Here is a 21085-nt window from a genome sequence, read left to right as displayed (position 1 = left end):
GGCCTCCCAGCTCCTCCAAATTCACAAACGTAACTTGAGTGTTGTGCCTTTTCTGTTTCTTTTCCTTCCTTCCTTCCTTCCTTCCTTCCTTCCTTCCTTCCTTCCTGTCTCACTTCTAATTTTTTTAAAACCAACTTTAGGGTCATTGGAACATGTTATCTTGAACCCTGCTGTGTGTCTAAGCTCATGAATCTATTTCTTTGCTGAGCTGGAGGCCAAACGTTAGCCCCTGAGCATCCTAGATAATTGCTCTGCTACCGACTTCACCCAACCTCTATTTTTAATCTTTGTTGTTTATTTATTGTGTTCATTGTGAAGATTTGTTTATTTTTATGTTACGTGTATATGTTGTGCTTGTATATATGTATATGAACCATGTCATGCAGTGCTCACAGAAGTCAGAAGAAGGCATGAGAATCTCCTGGCACTGGTGGTATGGAGTTGGTCGTGTGGGTACCATGAACCAAACCCAGATCCTCTCTGCAGAAACAGTAAGTGTTCTTAACCTCTGAGTCCTCCAGCCCCTGTGTGTTCATTTTTAAGACAGAGTCTCATATATTCCAGGCTGGCCTTGAACTGCTATTCAAGGTAGACTTTGAACTTCTCATAGCTCAAACATTTCTTAAAACAATAACCTACAAAATATACAAAGCCAAAAACTATTAAAAATAATAAAGCCAGGCTGGAGAGATGGCTCAGTGGTTAAGAGCACCGACTGCTCTTCCGAAGGTCCTGAGTTCAAATCCCAGCACCCACATGGTGGCTCACAACTATCCGTAATGAGATCTGACGCCCTCTTCTGGTGCATCTAAAGACAGCTACAGTGTACTTAAATATAATAATAAATAAATCTTTAAAAAAAAAATAAAGACGTGTGAAGTCCGTAATAAAGACACACAGATGGGTAATGAGCCGCCATCGCTGAGTACAGTGTGGATTAACCCTGATGAGACAACGCTGGCTCTCGGGTCTTTATTTCCACAGCTTTTTATCTCCCCAGCAGCTGCTTTTTCTTCCCATCGTTTCAGATACTGGCAGTCAATTGTGGTATGGGTATCTGACCCTTTCACATAGAAAATTCCAGAAATAGTTTATAAGTTTAAAGTTGATATTTTACTACAATGGATGGTTATATTTTACTTTGCTGTGATAGTTAATATTTTAAAATTACATGTATTTGTTTGCTTCTTTATTATGGGGCTGGATGGGGGAATGAACACACCTGTGAGGAGGCCAGATGACAATGTGGTGGTTTGAATAGGAATTGCCCTGAGAGATTCACATGTTTGAATGCTTGGCCCACAGAGGGTGGCACTGTTAGGAGATGTGGCATTGTTGGAGGAGGTGAGTCACCATGGGGGCAGTCGTTGAGACCTCATATGCTCAAGTTATGCCCAGTGTGGCACACAGTCTTCTGCTGCCTGCTAATTGAGGTGCAGAATTCTCAACTCCTTGTCCAGCACCATGCCCGCCTGCGTGCCACTACATTTCCCACCATAGTGACAATGGACTGAACCTCTGAAACTGGAAGCCAGCCCCAATTAAATGTTTTCCTTTTAAAAGTTGCCTTGAGATGGCTAGTGGTTAAGAGCACTGACTGCTCTTCCAGAGGTTCTGAGTTCAATTTCCAGCAACCACATGGTGGCTCACAACCCTCTGTAATGGGATCTGATGCCTTCTTCTGATGTGTCTGAAGACAGTTACAGTGTACTCATATACATTAAAAAATAATATTTAAAAGAAAAAGAAGCTGGGCGTGGTGGCGCACGCCTTTAATCCCAGCACTCGGGAGGCAGAGGCAGGCAGATTTCTGAGTTTGAGGCCAGCCTGGTCTACAAAGTGAGTTCCAGGATAGCCAGGGCTACACAGAGAAACCCTGTCTCGGAAAAAAAAAAAAAAAAAAAAAAGAGTTGCCTTGGTCATGATGTCTCTTCACAGCAATAAAACCCTAAGACCTAGTAGCCACTGAGATGTCTCCAATAAAGATGCTTGCCAGCTTGAGTTCCTGCTTCTAGGTCCCTCCCCTAACTTCTCTGAATGGTGGATTGCGTGTGTAAATTGAAATAAACCCTTTCCTCCCCAAGTTGCTTTTAGTCATGGTATTTTATCCCAGTAATAGAAACCCTAACTAAGATTGAATGGCTTAGGAAATCCTTTTTCAAAACAAAAAGTAAAGAACAGGCTGGGGTATAGCTTGATGGTACAGTACTCATCTCTCTCACACGGCCCTGAGCTCAGTCCGCAGTAACACACACACACACACACACACACGCACACATGTACACACATGCAAACACATGCACACATATGTACTCTGGTTAAGATGGGGAGGCTTATAAAGTGTGTATTTTATCACATAAGGTAACACCACAACCCATACATTATAAAATAAAGTCCAGGGATAGTCCCAGCTGAAGTCATCACTTTGGACTGTGCCCTAGACCCCCAGGCTCTGTGGCCTTCCTCTTCCTCTAATTTTCATGAGAGAATTGAGAAACATCTAACTCTACAATGTCCTGAGGAGAAGCATAATGCCACCCAGGCAGGTGACCCAGTGGCTTTCTCTCTTGGGAGGTCCTGGGGCCAGATGGCCCTGGGTGGAATGAACCCTTCCTTGTATATTTATCTTCTAATATGGTTCTCATCTGTAAAATGGGGACACCTGGCCCCACAGGCAGGTCTACTTCTGGGACATACTAATTGTAACTGCCCCATAGTTTCTGACTTCCTGGGGCAAGAGGTTCTTCAGTTGAAGGAGGGGGAAGCACCGAAGAGCCCCATCATGAGTCCTCTCTAGTACTGACGATTGTGACACTGGCCCTGGACAAACCCAAGACGTCAGGGAAGTCTCACTGGGGAGGAATGTCCTTTGGTTTATAAGCAAAAAGGTCCCTTAAACACATATGACCTGCCACTCCATAGCACAGGCTTGTAAACAAGGGTGTAAATGTTTGTTCTTAATCAAAACAAGGTCTTTCCATCCCTTGTGGTGGAAATCCCCTCCGGTAGGCTCCTACCCATTGCCCCACTGTTTCAAACAGTTTCTCAGCAACTCATCGGAGCCCAGGTTGGGTGTCTGGATGGCTAGAAGCCATAGTCCTATTCCCCACCCCCATGATCTGTGTGCATTTGCTCTCCTGAGGTTCCCTCTATAGCCCAAGAGCCGCAGAGTGATGGGAACATTATCTGTTGGCTTCCTGGCCTGAGAATCACACTACAGAGGCTGGCCTTGGCTTGCGAATGACCAGGTCGGGTAGGAAAGACCCAGGAATGTCAAACTTCAGAGAAATCAAGGTACAAATCAGATCCTTGGTCTCTCTCCAGGCAGAGGCAGAAGCCTGGGCAAAGTGAGCCTTGGTGGGAGGGGCCTTGATAGTGAGAAACATGTGCTGGAGATAGACCCGTGGGGGAGGGCAAGCCAGTGGGAGGGGATGCAGAAACATCTGGCTTGGCCAAATTCCCAGTGGGGAGATTTGGCCAGATTTGTCTGCTGTCCCAGGGACCAGGGCAAGGGTCCCTCCTCCCCACCACCAGGATGCTGGAGCACTGCCAGGAAATTGGGAAGCAAAAGAAAAGTCGATTGCCTTCACATAGGGGTGGAGCCCAGAGTGCTGGCCTTGGTGGGTCTCTGTCTCATGAGGCTCCTGCAATAGTGCCACCTCATAAGAATATTTACCAATGCTACAAAGCCATCCCCCCCATTGTTTACCCAATGCCTGGAGTACCCTAATGAATCTGAAATATCATTGTAAACCTTTATTGATGAAAGTTACATAATAGACCCCAAAGTGCCTGAGGCTTACATATACTTACTTATCTTTGGACAAAAGTGACAAAAACATACCAAGCCACAATACCCGTCCAGGCTCATGTGTTGCATGCCTGTTCTCCAGCTAATGTAAGTCACTGGGGGGCTTGGCTCTGTTACCATTCCCCACCCCCTGCTCAGCCATGATGAACAGACACCACGGCATGCTCCTTCCACCATAATGACCCTGCCACACCTCACCTTCCCTGATATGATGGGCTGAAACCACAAGGCCAAATACATTTTTTTCTCCCATAAATTGTTTCTGTCAGATACTATGGTTGCAGAAATGCAAAAGTAACCAACATAGATAATTGGCACCAAAAAGTTGGGTGGGTTTGCTGCTCTGATTAACCTATGCATCGTATATACCTTTGTGGAAGGAGTTTAGAAAGGGAATTTAGCCTGTATATGCAGGCTAGGAAAGCCACCGCACACTGTCAGCAGAGCTTGCCGGGAAGTTCTGGAAACCAGTACTGCAAGGGAAATGTGGAGAGGAAAGACATTGCTAGTAAGGTTTCAGATGGAAGGAAGGACTCCATGGAACAATGGAGCAGGGGTCATTCATGTTACACTCCAGCAAAGGGCTTGCTTATGTGTAATGTCCATGTCATTAAAGCTTGAGTGCTACTAAATTCAAAGGGAATAGAGTAATTGATTTGGTAGAGCAAACTTCAAAATAGCATAGCATGCAGGCTGTGGCATGGTTACTGCTAGCTGCTTCTAGGCACATTTATATTGAGAATTAAGATTAAAACGCAGGGCTGGTGAGATGGCTCAGTGGGTAAGAGCACCCAACTGCTCTTCTGAAGGTCCAAAATTCAAATCCCAGCAACCACATGGTGGCTCACAACCACCCGTAATGAGATCTGATGCCCTCTTCTGGTGCGTCTGAAGACAGCTACAGCTTACATATAAATAAATAAATAAATAAATAAATCTTTAAAAAAAAACTTTAAAAAAAACATTAAAAAAAAGATTAAAAGACGCAGCACAGAATGGTGTGAAAACACACAGTTGGGGTAGAAAAGGAACACACTTGAAATTGTAGACAAAGAGGTACTGGTTAGAGGAACTAGGACTAATAACATACAAGAATCCAAGTTGAGGCTGGAGAGATAGCTCAGTAGTTAAGAGCACTGGTTTGGGTTCCAGCACCCACACGGCAACTCATGACCATCTATAACTCCAGTTCCAGGGGATCCAAAGGCCTTTGCAGGCACATACAAAGGCTGCATGTCAACCATACACAATAAAATTGTGTGTGTGTGTGCATGTATATTTTTATGTATTAACTGTCTGTCTGCATGTGTGTCTATGCACCATGCACGTGCTTGGTACCCTCAGAGGACAGAGAGGGAATCAGAGCCTCAGGAGCAGGAGTTATAGACGGCTGTAAGCCACTATGTGAGTGGTAGGTCTTGCACCCAGGTTCTCTGGGGAGAACAAGTGCTTTTAACCAGGGAGCCTTCTTTCCAGAACCATAAAAAATATTTTTTTTTCAAAGCATTCACTGTACAACAGAAAAGGGGCTTTGAGAGCATGTTAGAGCTTTGCCAGGACTCCTGGCCTGCAGGACACAAAACTTCAAACTCATTTGAAAAACTTTCTCTTAAAAAAAGAAAAGAAAAAGAGCAGGTGCTGTTTTGACCCAAATCACGTGGGGAGGTTTATTGTGTAGACTGTAAGGGGCAGGACAGTAGCTGGGAAGTAACTAGAGTATACAGCCTCCTGGCTATTTCTTTATCTGCTAGCAGAACTCAGCATTACACATATGGTATTGGAGTGTGTGTGTGTGTCTGTGAGTGTGTGTGTCTGTGAGTGTGTGTGTCTGTCTGTGTGTACATATCAGAGGACAAGTTGTAGGACCTGGGCCCTCCTTTCTCCCTGTGGGTCCCAGGGGTTGACCTTAGGCCATCAGACTTGGAAGAAGGCACCTTTACCTTCTGAGTCATCTCACAGGTCCCAGTGGTATCCAATGGTATGGTTTTATAGGCATACAGAATGGAAGCATTATAAAACCATGGATTTTTGCACCCAGATTTTCAAGGAAGACCTGGGAGAGCAGACAATGTAGTGGACTGGATTCCCTGAGGAGAGCCCCAAGGGCAATTCATGAGGCTGGGCAAGTGAAGCCTGTATTAGTCAAGGTTCTCTAGGGGAACAGAATGAACAGAATGAGTGTCTGTCTGTCTGCCTGCCTGTCTGTCTGTCTATCACTATCTGTCTGTCTGTCTGTCACTATCCATCTATCTATCTATCTATCTATCTATCTATCTATCTATCTATCTATCTATCTATCTATCTATCTATGATTTATGAGTGGCTTACAAGCTGTGGTCCAGCTACTCTGACAGTAGCTGTCTACCAATAGAAGGTCCAGAAATCTAGCAGTTGTTCCATTCACCCGGCTGGAGTCTCAGGTGGTGATCTTTAGTATCCACTGGAATCCTGAAGAAGCAGGCTCCAATGCTAGTGAGAGGAAGCAAGCGAAGAGAAGGCAAAGAGAAGGCTACATCCTGACCTCAGCCAGAGAGGCACTGGGCCTGGCACAGGGTTTTGAAGCCTCAAAGCCCCCAGTGACACACTTCTTCCAACAAGGCCATGCCTACTCCAACAAGGACACCCCTCCTAATCATTCCTAAGTAGTGCCACTCCCTGGTGACAACGCATTCAAATATAAACCCGTGGGGGACATTCCTTTTTCTTTCTTTTCTTTTCTTTTCTTTTCTTTTCTTTTCTTTTTTTTTTGTTTCTGAGATTCTCTGTGTAGCCCTGGCTGTCCTGGAACTTGCTCTATAGACCAGGCTGGCCTCAAACTCATAGATAGTTGCCTGCCTCTGCCTCCCAAGTGCTGGGATGGAAGCATGCCCAGCCATTCTTATTCACACCACCACAAAGCACACATTACAATGGACTCTAAGCTGCTGAAGACAGTGTTCCTGGAGCACGGAGAGTTTGCTGAGGTGATCTGCAAGCACTGTGGAGAGTAAAGGGAGCCCTGAAAGAATGTGTGCTGTTGTCATGGGCACAGCAGCATTAAGGACTCCAGTGCTGAGCACAGCCCTGTGGGAGTGGCTAAACCTTCTCCCTGTGAGGCTCAGAGGATGCCAAAGACTTTCTCAGGGATCTGAGTGTGAATGTTGACAGTGCAGGCAGAAACTATCCACTGTAGCTTGGATATTTATGGCCTCAAGACTGCTTCTCTACAGAGTCAGCTCCTGCCTAGATTAGCTAAACCTGCCTCCTGCTTCAGCTGTCTACCATAACCCCTGCTTCCCTGCTCAGCTGTACAGAGTGAACACACTGAGCGTCTGGGTGCTGTGACTTCTCCATTAGAGAGCCGTGTGTCTGTCTTGTCTTTACCTCCTCGCCAGTCTCCAGTCGGGTCAAGTCCTTGGAGCCATGAAAGAACACAGCTCAAGAGAAAGTGTGCTACACACAGCAATGCAGCAGGGGAAGGGCCACCCAAGCCGGATGGTGTCATCACATATCCTTGAATGCTGGGCATGCAGTTACAGAGCTTGGTTTTGATCTGTCTCCTTCTGTGCCCCCCGCCTCCCCCCCCCACCCCCCCGTCCTCGCCTTTGGAGTAGGATGCTTACATTATGACATTGGCTTTTTGGAAGTCTGTTGTGTCTCTGTAGGGGCTTCGGTATCCAGCTGAACAATATTTACACTGTTGAGACCATGAGGCATCTCAGGGGCAGAGTGCAAACATTACGACATGACTGTGAGCCCTTTGGGACCCCAGGTGGATCGCTGTGGTTTAAAACCTTAAATGTGCCTGTGATGGTAAATTTGATTATCTACTTGATGGGATTTCGTGTCATCATGGAGACAAGTCTCTGGGCATGGATATGAGGAGTTTTCTAGGTTAAGCTAATTGAGATCTGCCCTGTGTGTGGGTGGCCCCATTCCCTAGGCTGTGGTCTCAGACTGAAGAGGAAAGGAAGCTGAGCAGAAGCGTGCCTTGCTCTCTGCTGCTTCCTTTTGCGACAGTCTCACTATGCATCCGCTCCCAAGGGCTGGGATTCCTCCATGCTCTGCTCTCCGCTGCTTGGCTGCTGATGTAAGGTCTGGTATTATGCCACAGCAACAAGACAGTAGACTAAATCAGTCCCCACAGGCTTGGTTTTTTATTTTAATATTTATTTATTTATTTTATGTATATGAGTACACTATAGCTATACAGATGGTTGTGAGCCTTCATGTGGTTGCTGGGAATTGAATTTTAGGACCTCTGCTTGCTCTGGTTGACCCCATTTGCTCCGGTCAACTCTGTCAATTCTGCTTGCTTAGTCCTTGCTTGCTCCAGCCCAAAGATTTATTATTATACATATATACACTGTAACTGTCATCAGACACGCCAGAAGAGGGCATCAGATCTCATTACGGGTGGTTGTGAGCCACCATGTGGTTGCTGGGATTTGAACTCAGGACCTTCAGAAGAGCAGTCAGTGTTCTTAATTGCTGAGCCATCTCACCAGCCCCAGGCTTGGGTTTTGAAGCCTTGCCCCTGTCTGGTATTTTGCAAGGCAATGGAACCTTTAGAAGATGTAGCCTAGCTGGTAGAAACTGGTCACTGTAGGGCCAGCCTTTGAGGGTTACAGACTGACCTATGTAAACTTTCTGCTTTCTGGTTAGTTGAGATACAAGGAGCCTTGTCTTCCATGATGTGAAAGGCCAGTGCCAGGTACTCCTGGTGCCGGGACTGTCTGCCATGTCTTCCTCCCACCATGGTGGACTTTCTGTCTGGTATTGTGGTCACAGTGATATGAGCAATCCCAATACAAGCCAGGCACAATGGCCGTATCCAGGCAATCCCATCGCTTCGGAAGTAAAGCAGGAGGGTCAGGAATTCAAGGTCTTCTCTGGCTACACAGAGTTCAAGGCCAGTCTATGCCACATGAGATCCCATGCCATGATGAGAGGGCATGACACCATGTCTCAGTGGATATTGCTAAAATTCCTTCCCTGGGGGAGACATATACTCATCCTATAGTCCATCCTGATGACAGGTAAGTGCGATTCTACCAGTTTACACTGAGTACCAATGAATTTAATTGTGCTTGCTTAGGGAGCACACACAAACAAATATTTTAAAATATGTATGGGTGTTTTGCCTGCAAGTGTATCTGTGTACCATGCCTGTGTGTGGTACCCATGGAGGCCAGAAGGCGGTGTTGTATCCCCTGAAACTAGAACTGGTTATAATCCCCCATGTGGGGCTGAGAACTGAACCTGGCAGCCAGCACTCAAGCGCTGAGCCACCTCTTTAGCTCCTTAAAAAGAACTTTTAAAAGGTTAACTGGTTCAAGTAGATATTAGAGATATTGTAGTTCCGCAGTAGGGGCATGCTTAGCATGTATAAGACCCAAGGTTTGAGTCTTACATCCTCTCTGTCTCTCTCCCTCTCCCTCTCCCTCTCCCCTCTCCCTCCCTCCCTTCCCCTCCCCCTCCCTCCCTCTCCCCTCTCCCTCCCTCCTTCTCCCTCCGTCTCTCTTTCCGTCTCCCTCTCCCTCTCTTACACACACACAACCTCAGGAATTTAAAAGTAGAATGAATAGAGTTCTCTGGCTCCAGGTGCTTTTTCCAGTTACATGTTTTTGAGGGGGCTGGAGCGAGCACGACGGTTAGGGGTACGTGCTGCTCCTCTGAGGTGGTATGGAAGTCAATATGGAGCCCAGGGTGATCCCTCTGCCTCAGCTTCCAAGGTGCTGGGGTTACAGATCTATGCCACCATACCAAGACCAGGGGCGGCGGGGGGGGGGGGCAGGGTCTCTCTATGGAACCCCTTGTTAGCCACGATGTCAGGATGTAGCCTAGGTCAGTCTGGAACTTGTGGTGATCCTCCTGTCTCTGTTTACCAGGGGCTGGATTGCAGGCAAGTGTCTTTACCGTGCTTGGCTTCTGCAAGCTCTTTAAATTTAGGGGCAAAGACTTTGTGTAACAGCACACACCTTTAATCCCAGCACTTGGGAATATATATATATTTCATATATATATGAAATGTACTATTGCTAATTTCAAAACTTGCTTCGAAGCTTTTTGCCTTGACTATTCCAGCCAAGATAAGGAAAAAGAGGGCCTTCTAATCTTCTAATTAATGGCTTTGCCGATCACAGCACCCTCACGGCAGCCAACAGCAGAGTCATCCCTTTTGCGAATGTAAACTTAGGTGTGTCTGGCTAACGATTGGTTAGAGTGAGGAACAGTTAATTAGAAGACTGGCAGTCTCCACTGTGAAGAGCAAGGCAGGTGCTTATGGAAGTCAGGCGCCCTGGGCAAACAGGTCGAAACCTTGAACTCAGAGCAATAATGAAATGCTCATCAAGATAGAACCTGCTTTGTCTGCCACTCAGGCCAGGAAAGGCTGAGCACTGCAGAGAATTCCTTAGAAGACATCCTTAAAGCATTTGCTGGTGTGCCCAACAAACTTGACTAATAGAGAAAGACAAACTTGCTACAACACAGGGGGACATGGAGAATTTGTGTTTCTTACACAGTCCAACCTGCCTGTCCTAGCCAAGGTGTGAGTGTACTATCAATGAACCTGAGTATGGGGGTGGAGGTTTGTGGTGGTGGTCATTCTGGGATCTGAATGCAGGATGGCAGGTACACTGGGCACATACCGTGGAGCTACAGTACATTCCCAGCTTTTGGGGGTTATTTTTGTCTTTGTTTTTGAGAAGGCAAAAACTAGTCTCAAAGCCAGTGTGGGCAACATGCTGAGACCCTGTGTCAGGAATGAAGGTGGGGGTGGCTGGAGAGATGGCTCCACAGTTAAGAGCGCTTGCTGTTCTTCCAGAAGACCCTGGTTCGGTTCCTAGTACCACATGACAGCTCACAACCATTACAGCCATGAGAAACTCCAGTCACAGGGGATCTGATGCCCTAGTTTGACTTCTGTGGGCATCAGGCATGCATGTGGTGCAGGTAAATACTCATACATATAAAACGAAACCAATAAAGCTAAAAAGATAAACTAAATGTAAATAAAAGAAACAAACACTGTTATGCCATTTGAAATCTTATACTTACATTATTATGCCCACTGAAGATACTCACAAAATGTGTGGTTCTGGATTCCAAAATGCGGTTTTTTAAATCTCTTATTGAGACAAAATTTATCTAGTCTCTTAGTAACTGTATCTTATTCCATATTGAAAAAAATATCTGTGAGAAATCATATTTTTAAAAACTTAAGGCTGTCCTTAAATGCTGGTTTATTGCAGTTTTAGATTGATTTATGTGTTAGGTTTCCCTTGTCCCTCTGGAAGGGCCATTACCATGGTGTCCAGGCTGGCCCTGAGTTTCTGAATTCCACTAATCTTCTTGCCTCAGGTTCCCTGTGACTGCAGGAGCACCCACAAGCCAGCCCTCTTGGATCTTCAAGATATCAGGGCAACTGATGCCCTCAAGAGCAGAGGGAGGTGTGAAAGGCTGGTGAAGGAGAAATCTTGGCTTTTGAGACAGGGTCTTGTTGACTTATGAAGCCAAAGCTGGCCTTGGGCCCTGAGGCCTCCTCCCTCAGCCTCCTGAATGCTGGGATCAAAGGCATGTGCCTCCACACCCAGCTGAAAAATGATTTTATACAAGAAATTTTGTGTGTGGTCAAGTTGGCTGTGATCAAAAGAGAATTCTTCGTATGTTTCTCTGAAAATTGAGCCTTACCACATTAGCCAAATGCAGAATTCTCTGTTACTGTTAACATTACAGCCACACAGTTCATGGTAAGCTGTTCTTTGTAAACATTTCCAAAGATTTGACTTTTAATTCTGACACCATTTCTTCCTTTTCCAGCCACCTTTGGGACTGTAGCTTTCCCGTCCTGCAGGCTCCATTTAATTTCTTTAATTCTGGGTTTTAAGTGCTCTCGCCTCTATTTAAGGCAGCAATTACATTTCTCAGCATGAGCTTTTCCTTTTGTGAATCCATCTCCCAGAAGGCTTTTTGATTTTTGCTGTGTCTCACAACCACGGTCAGCAGGTCGTGTGCAGTTCACTGCCTTCTTCCCCTCCCCCCTTTCTTAGGGAAGTTCTGGTCTGCTGTGGTGGTCTGATGCAGACACCATTCCCTTTATGTGTGGATATATGGTGTGTGTTTGTATGATGTGTGAGATGTGTATATGGTATGTATGTATATGATGGGTGTATATATGGTATGTTTGTGTGATGAATGTGTGTAAGATGTGTATGTATATGGTATGTATGTGTGGTGTGTGTGCATGTGTATACAGTGTGTGCACTGTGTGTACAAGCATGTGTGTGCCATGGTGCTATGTGGAGGTCAGGGGGCAAATTCAGATGTTAGAGACCTTGCCTTCCACCTTGTTTCTGAGCCAGGGTCTCCTGTTCACTGCTCCACAGATGGGGCCCTTGAGCTCCCCAGGATTTTAACTGTCTCTGCATCCTGTCTCACGGTGGGCAACAGTGCCACATCTGGCTTTACCCAGGCTCTGGGTCTCCAAACTCTTTCACACCTGCAGAGCAACACTCCATCCACTCAGCCATCTCTCCAGCTCTGAAACACTTCTGTCAAGGTCTCTGGAAACATGTAAATTGACCCTGTCCTGCTGGCTTTTCCTTAGATGTCTGAGGCATGGAGTTTAGCAAGGAAATGTCATGCGCCTTTACTCTTATCTTTTCCCCACGCTGCCCTTTGGGTTTTTTGAGACAGGGTTGTGCTATGTCGCCTGACTAGTCTCACATGGCAACCCTTCAGCCTCCACTTCCCAAGTACTGGGATTACAGGTATGAGCCACAAGACCCAACGAGGACCTCACACATTTCAAGCAAGTACTCTAACAGTGGGATAGATCTAGGTAATTTTCCCTGCCTGTGGTTTTTCTGGCCTCAGGAAGATGATTGAGGACAGAGGGCAGCATACTGCTCCGTGAGACTTTGGCTGGGGTTGTGACTGTCCACCTCACACACAAGGACCACAGAAGGCAGCTATGGCTCCTCACAACACAGTGCTTTTCATTTGCTCCATCTCTCTAGATCCTTCTACTTTAAGAACCGATGCTACTGGGGAGAAAATCATTGTAGATACTGAAACACCAACCAGCTGCATTTGTTGTTCTAGATGTCAGTGCCAACACTGGGGTTCCTAAGGAGGTCTGAGTAGTCACCCATCTCCAGCAGGACCTTCCTGGCATTTGGTTGCTCCTCCCTATCAATGCCTGCCAGGGCCATGGTAGTTAGAGGGAGTCCAGAGCTGTCTGGTACTTGACAACAGGTGTACACCTCTCTGCAGTGTGTCTCCCTAGACCCACATGACCAGGAGCGCAGAGATGGGTCCCGAGTCTGCCAATCTCAGTTGGCTGGGAACTCAGCAGGAAGTGCTCCCGCAGTGAACCTTCAGCAGGTGGTAGATACAGGCTTCCAGAAGCAGAGCATTACAGATGGCCTCCAGACCTATGCCTGACTTCTGATACCAGCAGCTCTGTTCCCAGCAAGTGACAGAAGAATCTATGATGTCATCTCATGCAAGGAACAAAGTTTCGAGCAGTTCCACTCAGCAGCCCACAGCCACAGCCAGCTGGAGACTATCAGCATCCTGCTTCCTCTGCTTCACCAGTTCCTGGGGTACCTGAAGCACAGTGGCCCTTGCCTCCAGCGGCAGGGTACTCCAGCGGCAGGGTACTCCAGGAGCAGGGTACTCCAGGAGCTCCTTCACGGGGCAATAGCATCAGCCTCCTGTCTCTAGTCCATCCTCAGTCAGCACTTTGAGAACATCCAATCTTAAATTCCTATTCATCCTGAGAGAGAAGCAAAATGCTCAGTTTCTGGCTGTAGTCTCTCGGCGGTGTGTGTGTGTGTGTGTGTGGTGTCGACTCCATGTTTGAGCAACCTCATTTCCAGGGTATGTATTTCTTAGGTTTTTGATTACTTCAGAAAACTGAGTTGTGATTTTTTTTTAAAATTATCTCTCTGGCTGAGTGAGAGACTGCTATTTCACATGACCTGTTGTCAGCTCCTGGCTGGCCTGGGACTTGCTATGTAGACCAGGCTGGCCTGGGACTTGCTATGTAGATCAGGCTGGCCTGGAACCCCTGCTCCCTTTTGATGCTTCTTGGAAGTCAAAGCTCTAAATTCAGTCTTTTTGACCTTGAGATAATTTTGGAATGATTCACCAACTCCCATTCCCCAAGTTCTCTAAAGCTCGAAAATGAGAAACCCTGAACTCGTGCAGGGAAGCTGCTCAGTGGGTAAAGTGTGTGTAAAGAGCCCAGCAGAGTGACGTGGACCTGTAATCCCATGCTGGAGGTGCAAGAGAGGCTGGTCAGCCATTCTAGTCAACTGAGCATGTGTGGAGGCCATCAAGGTGCCCTGCTCTGCCCACATCCTCTCGCTGACCCTGAAGCTAGGCTGGTGACCCGCACACTCAGCAATCCTTCTGTCTCTTTGCCTTCCCCCTGCTGCTGCTCAAGTTACAGGGGCATGTGACCAGGCCTGGGTTTTTACGTGGGTGTTGGGGGTTTGAACTATTCTCATGTTTGCACGGCAAGCATTCTTAATTGAAAAGATATCTTCCCAGCCTTTGGATTTTCTTCCCATTAAGTTAGTGGACTATGCCGAGATGAATGTTCAAAGTCATATAGAATATTTAAAATTGTCATATTTCTTGTTATCATGTTAAGGTATCTGTATGCCGTAGACACAGCCATATTTGTTATGTACTCGCCATCACACCTAGTAAAACAAATCTTAAATCCTGTCTTTCGTAGATCCCTCCTTCCTGGATCTCTATTTAATATATGTAAGTCAACATTATACTGCTTTCCACCAGTTCCTTAAAAAATAAACCCATACATACATACATACATACATACATACACGTGTTAGGTTTGGTGGCACATGCTTTTAATCTCAGCTGTCAGAAGGCAGACAATGGCAGATTTCTATGAGTCTCGTCTATATAGTGAGTTTCAAATCAGCCAGAGCAACGAAGTAAGACCTTTTCTCAGAAAAAAAAAAAAAAATCAGAAGACAAAACCCAATAGCTCTCTTGCTCACTCTTTCTCTCTCTATATATTATATATTAAGATGTTAAGATCTATGTGCAAGTGTCTTGCCTGCATGTATGCCTGTGTACCATGTGCATGCCTCATGCCTGAGGTCAGACGTCAGATCCCCTGGAACTGGAATTAGAGATGATTGTGAGCCACCATGTGGGTGCTGGGACCCAAGCCCAGGTCCTCTGCAAAACAGTGCTCTTAACCACTGAGCCATCAGCCATTTCGTTTCTTTCATATTTAAACTTGTATTCTTGTTGTGTATGTACATATAGTCTTGTGTGCCACAGTGCCACAAGAAGCCAGAGGAGACCCTTCCATGGTTGGTTTTCTCCTTCTACTGTGTAGATTTGGAGGCGGCACTAGGGGTCATCAGGTTTGTGAAGGACTTCTACCTGTGGAAGAAGTGACACTTTTAACCAGATCCTGGGTACCCACCCCTCAACCCCCTCACCCCTAGAGAGGACATGAGGTCGGCTGACACAACAGTGTTCCTTACCTGCTGATGCGGGAAATGCAGGCTTGCTCTCAGTCTAGTGCCACTGGAATCCTTCCACATGCTCTGAACACTTAAGTGAGGTTCCTAACATTCAGAAACTGCTTCCAGCTGAGGTAGAGACCATGTGCCTCTAGCAGAATACAGTACCACTGCCTTCAAGATTCATGAGAACAAATGATGCCTCCATTTCCCACAGGAGTGAATATTCTGATTCCAGATGCCTTGGGCTGCTGGCATGTCTGACCACTCACTGTTTGCTTTTGTTGTTGTTGTTTTGTTGAGACAGGGTTTTGTTATGTAGTCCTGGCTGGTCTTGAACTTGAATTGATCCTTCTGCCTCTGCCTTCTAAATGTCAGCTTCCTAACTGTTCCTCTGAAGACAATGGCAAGCTGTGGCTTTTTCTGCCACCAAACTAACATTTATGTGTGTGATTGCAGGGGTTTGTCCCCTCCTTCTACCACGAGGGTTCTAGAAATCAAACTCGGTCACCTGGCTTGCACTTCAGCTGCTGAGCCACCATACTAGAGCTCGGTCATGGTTTATTCACAGCTTAGGGGTGGAAAAGTCTGTAGTTTCAGGACACAGAGAACACAGGATGCACCATAGCCTAATGAAAGCAACCGTGGATTCCCATTAGTGTAGCTGTGTAGCAACCCCTCCCCTTCCTTCCCCCTCTCCTGGACAGTCTCACTATGAATCCTTGGCTGCCCTGGTACTACTCAAGTAGGCCAAGCTGACCCAGAACTCAGAGATCCACCTGTTTTGCCTCCTTAGAGTTGGGATTAAAGATGTAATGTGGTGACAGTTTTGATGAGAATGTTTTTGTTTTAATCTCAGGTCTGGGCTATGTGGCTGCTTCAGATTGTCCACAGTAGCTGACTATGATTTGCCTTGTGCTTTAGCAGGGGTGTGATTTTGCCAGTAGCAGATAATTTCTACAATATAAGGTTTGAAAATCTGGGGACTTTTTAGAGGATACATAAATGCTAGGGCCCCGAGAGGGAGAGCTGGTTGTTGGTGGGTTTTTGGTTGGTTGCTATTGGTTGCGGTTTGTTAAGTATTTATGCCCAAAGAACAATCAAGAAGAAATTAGATGTCAAACATGCCCAATGAACTTGATGCCCCTAAACCCACAAAGAAGCAAAAAGACCAGTAACAGTGAATATACCACACAGCTGGTGGGTTTTGTGATTGTTGTTTGTGTGTTCAGGGATGGATTCCAGGGCTCTGGATATGCAGAACATAAACTTGTGGCGCACGCCTTTAATCCCAGCACTCGGGAGGCGGAGGCAGGCGGATTTCTGAGTTCAAGGCCAGCCTGGTCTACAGAGTGAGTTCCAGGACAACCAGGGCTACACACACACACACACACACACACACAAGATAATCCCCTAGCATATGAAATATTTGCAATATACTAGAACACATTTTCTATAAGCTTATAATTGGGTTTGAAAGTATTTACATAAATAAACATTTTCTGAAAAAAATTTAAAATCCTAGAGTATTAAGAAAGAATGCAGGGCTGGAGAGATGGCTCAGTGGTTAAGAGCACTGATTGCTCTTCCAGAGGTCCTGAGTTCAATTCCCAGCAACCACATGGTGGCTCACAACCATCTGTAATGGGATCTGATGCCCTCTTCTCCTGTGTCTGACAGCTACAGTGTGGTCATATAAATAAAATAAATAAATCTTTAAAAAGACAGGAAGGAAGAAAGGAAAGGAAGGGAGGGAGGGAGGGAGGGAGGAAAGGGAAAGGAAAGGAAAGGAAAGGAAAGGAAAGGAAAGGAAAGGAAAGGAAAGGAAAGGAAAGGAAAGGAAAGGAAAGGAAAGGAAAGGAAAGGAAAGGAAAGAAGAAGCGTGCAGCCATCACTCAGCAGTGTGGAGGACTGGTTCCATAACCCAGCACACAAGCCCTTTCTAGTCAGCAGCACTGGATTTGCATATGCCCCAGTGCACACACTTTAGATCATCTCTAGGTTGGGTGATTTTTTTTTTAAGACAATGACTCATTATGTAGCCCAGGCTAGACTTGAACCCAGAATAGTACTCTTGGCTCAACTTCCTGAGTGTTCAGGTGTGCAACATGCCCAGCTCTTGGGTTATTTAGAATACAGACTGCTAATAGATGTGATTTCATTTAGGAGTTGACAAGAGAAAGTAGTCTGTGTGTTTGGTACAAATGCAATTTTTTTTTTCCCAAATGTTTGATCTATGGTTGCTGAGCCACAGATCCATAATAAAGAACCATAAATAGCTGTTGTAAACAGATTGGGTATTGCACCTTTAAAGGTACACTCTGCTCTTGTTATCCGCAGACATTAAGTTTCAGTGTCTTGGCATCTATTAACCATTGCACAGGCTTTCACATCCCAGTGTTTCTTGGAAGAAAACAAGCACCGCTAGGCTCATGCATTCTTTATTCAGTTGACAGATACAGGAAAATCTGCAATCATCTATCAAAATTATAGCTTCCCAAGAGTTTGAAAGGTATTTATTCAAAAAGTTGTATTCACAGTCTGTTATGTACAAAGTAGTACCCATGGTAGGAGAAGCCAGGCCGTGACCACGTGAGAGTGAATGATCCCTCAGAAGCCCTCACCACTCTGCAGTGCCCTTCAACCAGTATGGATTGGAATAGAAGTGGTTTCAGGGAAATCCTTCCTGCTAGGCAGACATGTGCAAGCACTACACTCCAGGGCCCAAGGGGACACGGGTATCCACAAGAGGCACACTGCGACCCCGAAGTCCTGTAAACGGCTTTGACAGTCAGGAAAGGGTACACGTCAGCACCGGGGTGTGCTTTGCAATATTCAGACTTGGGGTTTCTAGCAGCCAAGTAGACGGACGAGGTGCGGGAGACCCTGAGATGGGACAGCCCCTGGGTATCTGGCTGGCACTATCAAGAAGGGCTGCAAAGAACGAAAACCAGTGCTTTTCCTTTGGTGTGTTTGTAGAACTGCCCAGGTTTGGAAAAAGACACAGGACAACCCCAGGGTTGCTCTTAGACTCTATCTTATCATCAAGATAGGGAATTATTTCCATCCCAAGGGTGAATGCAAATATTCAGTTTCCAAGTTGTCTTCAAAATCAACATTAAGGACCCACAGAGAGTAAGGAGAGGTGGCTCCGGCTGATCTGTATAGAGCACCCCAAAGCTCATTTAACTGGGTGGGGGGCTTACTAAAAGGATGGGCTTCTGAAGGAACGAGGTCTCTTAACAGCATTCATGTTGTAAGCCTCAGTAGTTAAGTCAGGACGGGTGGGGTCTGGGGATGTAGCTCAGTAGGTAGAGTGCTTGGCTAGCAGGCACAGCCCCAGGTTTGATCCCCAGCACAGAATAAACTGGGCTCAGTGTGCGTGGGAGTGACCTCAGCACTTAGGATCGAGGTTCAAGGTCATCCTTGGCTACAGAGTGGCTCTCACAAGAGCCTGGGGTTTCTTTCAGAAAGGAGAAGAGGAATGAACAGGAAATGGAGGGAAAGGGGGGGAGGGAGGGAAAGAGGTAGGAAAGAGGGCAAGTGAGCCTCCTTCATCGAGCGAAGCACACAGGAGACTGAATAAAGCCCTCAGTTCCTCAGCTTTTCTTCAGACAGAGACTCCCACTAGAAGCCTGGCCTTGGAAGACCTTATTTGGCAGTTAATATCAATTTCACATTCAATAAGTTAGGGTCAGGAATAGCCATAGGCCCAGTGAGATGGCTCAGGGGGTAAAAGCATGTGTCTCAGAGCCGAGGATCTGAGTTCAATTCCTGGAACCCACACGATGGGAGGAGAGAACCACCTGCTGTTAGCTGACCTCTGACCTCATGTAGGCATATGCTCTGTGCAGAAATAAACGTAATATGTATGTGCATGTATGTACATACACAAGTATATATGTAACTTGACACGATGGTCCATGTCTTGTGACACCCGGCACTTGTAAGGTAAAGGCAGAAGGATTATACATTTGAGTTCAGCCCGGGCTACACAAGAGAGGACCCTAACTAATATCCACAGACAGAACAAGCAGTCAACATACTATTCACTCGGGCATCTATCACAAAAGGATACTTAACTTTCAAGTCAAGTTTATAAGCAAAACCACAGGCCTTTGCTCCTTTTGTGGTGAAGTCAATAGATTGCTTTTGGCTGTTGTCTTTTGCTCTCTCTCTAATAGATTGCTTTTGCTCTCTCTTCTCTCTCTCTCTTCCTCTTGGAGAAATGCAGTCATTCTGTATGAAAGCTGTGTACCTAGAACCCCTTTAACCCAGCAGGATCAAAAACAGGAAGGAGCGCCCTTCCTCTCCAGCCTCTGATGGCGAAGCTGGCTCTCGTATCCTGTAGGCATCAGACCAAAGCCCTAAAGCTACTGCATTTCTTCCCACTGTCTTTCCATTAAGCAGGTGGGGTCAGTGGCTTTATTCCAGATGATGCCTGGCTCGTGGCCACCCCTCTTGTGCACACAAACACAGCCCGTTCATACCCTCTTATCACCAAACACACGACACACTTGGGGCTCTTACATACACCGCTCTAGCTGAGACTGACAAAAGTGCCTTGAATCAAAACTTCCAATCTGCCGTCTGTGTGTGAGTAGCAAGGTCTTAGAATAGGGGCTGGTGAGGTGGCTGCGCTGGTTAGGGACTCTTGCCTACAGCGTACGTACCTGGTGACCTGAGTTTGAGCCTCAGAACCCATGTAATTGAGGAGAGAGCTGACTCCATAGGGCTGTCCTGACATATGCATGAAAATTAAAACGACAGACCCTTCTACCACACAGCCCCTCTTCCCTGCATGGCTCTCTTTCCTGCTCTTTTCATCAGCCTGAGATGAGTCTGTTTGGGTTTCTATTCTTTAAATATAGCCTGGGAACTGAACGCAGGGCCTGGAGCACCACGCTCTCCCAAAGAGCTGCACCCTCAGCTTCTCTTTTGTGTGTTTTGTGTGGTATTATTCCTCAGGAGCTGTCCGTCCACCTTGCTTTTCACTGGCCTAAGCCTTGATGAGGCTGGGCTGAGGCCAGCAAGCCGAGGGACCCGCCTGTCTCCACCTCACCCACCACAGGGGGACTACTAGAGGTCAAACTCTTACTAGGATTATTCCAGACCAAATGAGGGGTGGCGACTAGCGCAGCACTTGCTAGCATGCCCAAAGGCCCAGGGCTAGATCAACAGTACTCTTGTGTGACCCAAAATAAGTATTCTACACTCTAATGAGACCCACTTTAGGGAAAGTGGTTCCTAGAGTAGGCTGGGAAAGAAAGCCGGCAGCCTTGCTTGAGCCACACTGGTTTCTCAAGTCTTTTCAGTTGGTCTTCTGGCTGAGGCAGCTGCTGCTTGCTCTGTGTTCAGCCTAAGGGTCCACAGCGCGCACGCTCAGCTGTAAGCTCAACAGTACTGTCGCTGCTCACCTCACACAATGAAGCACTGAGCTGAGAGGAGAGGCAGACCAGAATCGAGTGAGGCTGCTTCTGAGGTTCCTGAGGGCAAAGCCTCAGCCCTCACACCTGCCTGTGCGGCTAGCTCACTCTGCCCCACGGCTGTGGGAAGCCCGTCTTTCCTCTTGGCAGCTGGCTAAATCCAGGTGATTCCACAGCTAACCAAGAAACAGCTTTTCTCCAAACCCTTGGTTTTTTACCGACACAATTGGTTCTGAACTGACCAACTCCCAGCATTGGACATTACTCGGAGCTATCCCTCAGCCCCTAGTTTAAATTCTGCCTTTGGCAGTGGATTGCGGTGACAAAAAACCAGCCAGGACAGAGAGCGC

The 21085-nt window shown here is 46.6% G+C and overlaps 1 pseudogene; it reads right to left on the bottom strand.

Annotated features, from left to right (window-relative positions):
- Positions 12676 to 13549, bottom strand: Gm18592 (predicted gene, 18592; annotated as a pseudogene).

This window comes from Mus musculus, chromosome 12, assembly GCF_000001635.26.
Source record: "Mus musculus strain C57BL/6J chromosome 12, GRCm38.p6 C57BL/6J".
Lineage (NCBI taxonomy): Eukaryota > Metazoa > Chordata > Mammalia > Rodentia > Muridae > Mus > Mus musculus.
This window is presented reverse-complemented; position numbering and strand designations above follow the sequence as displayed.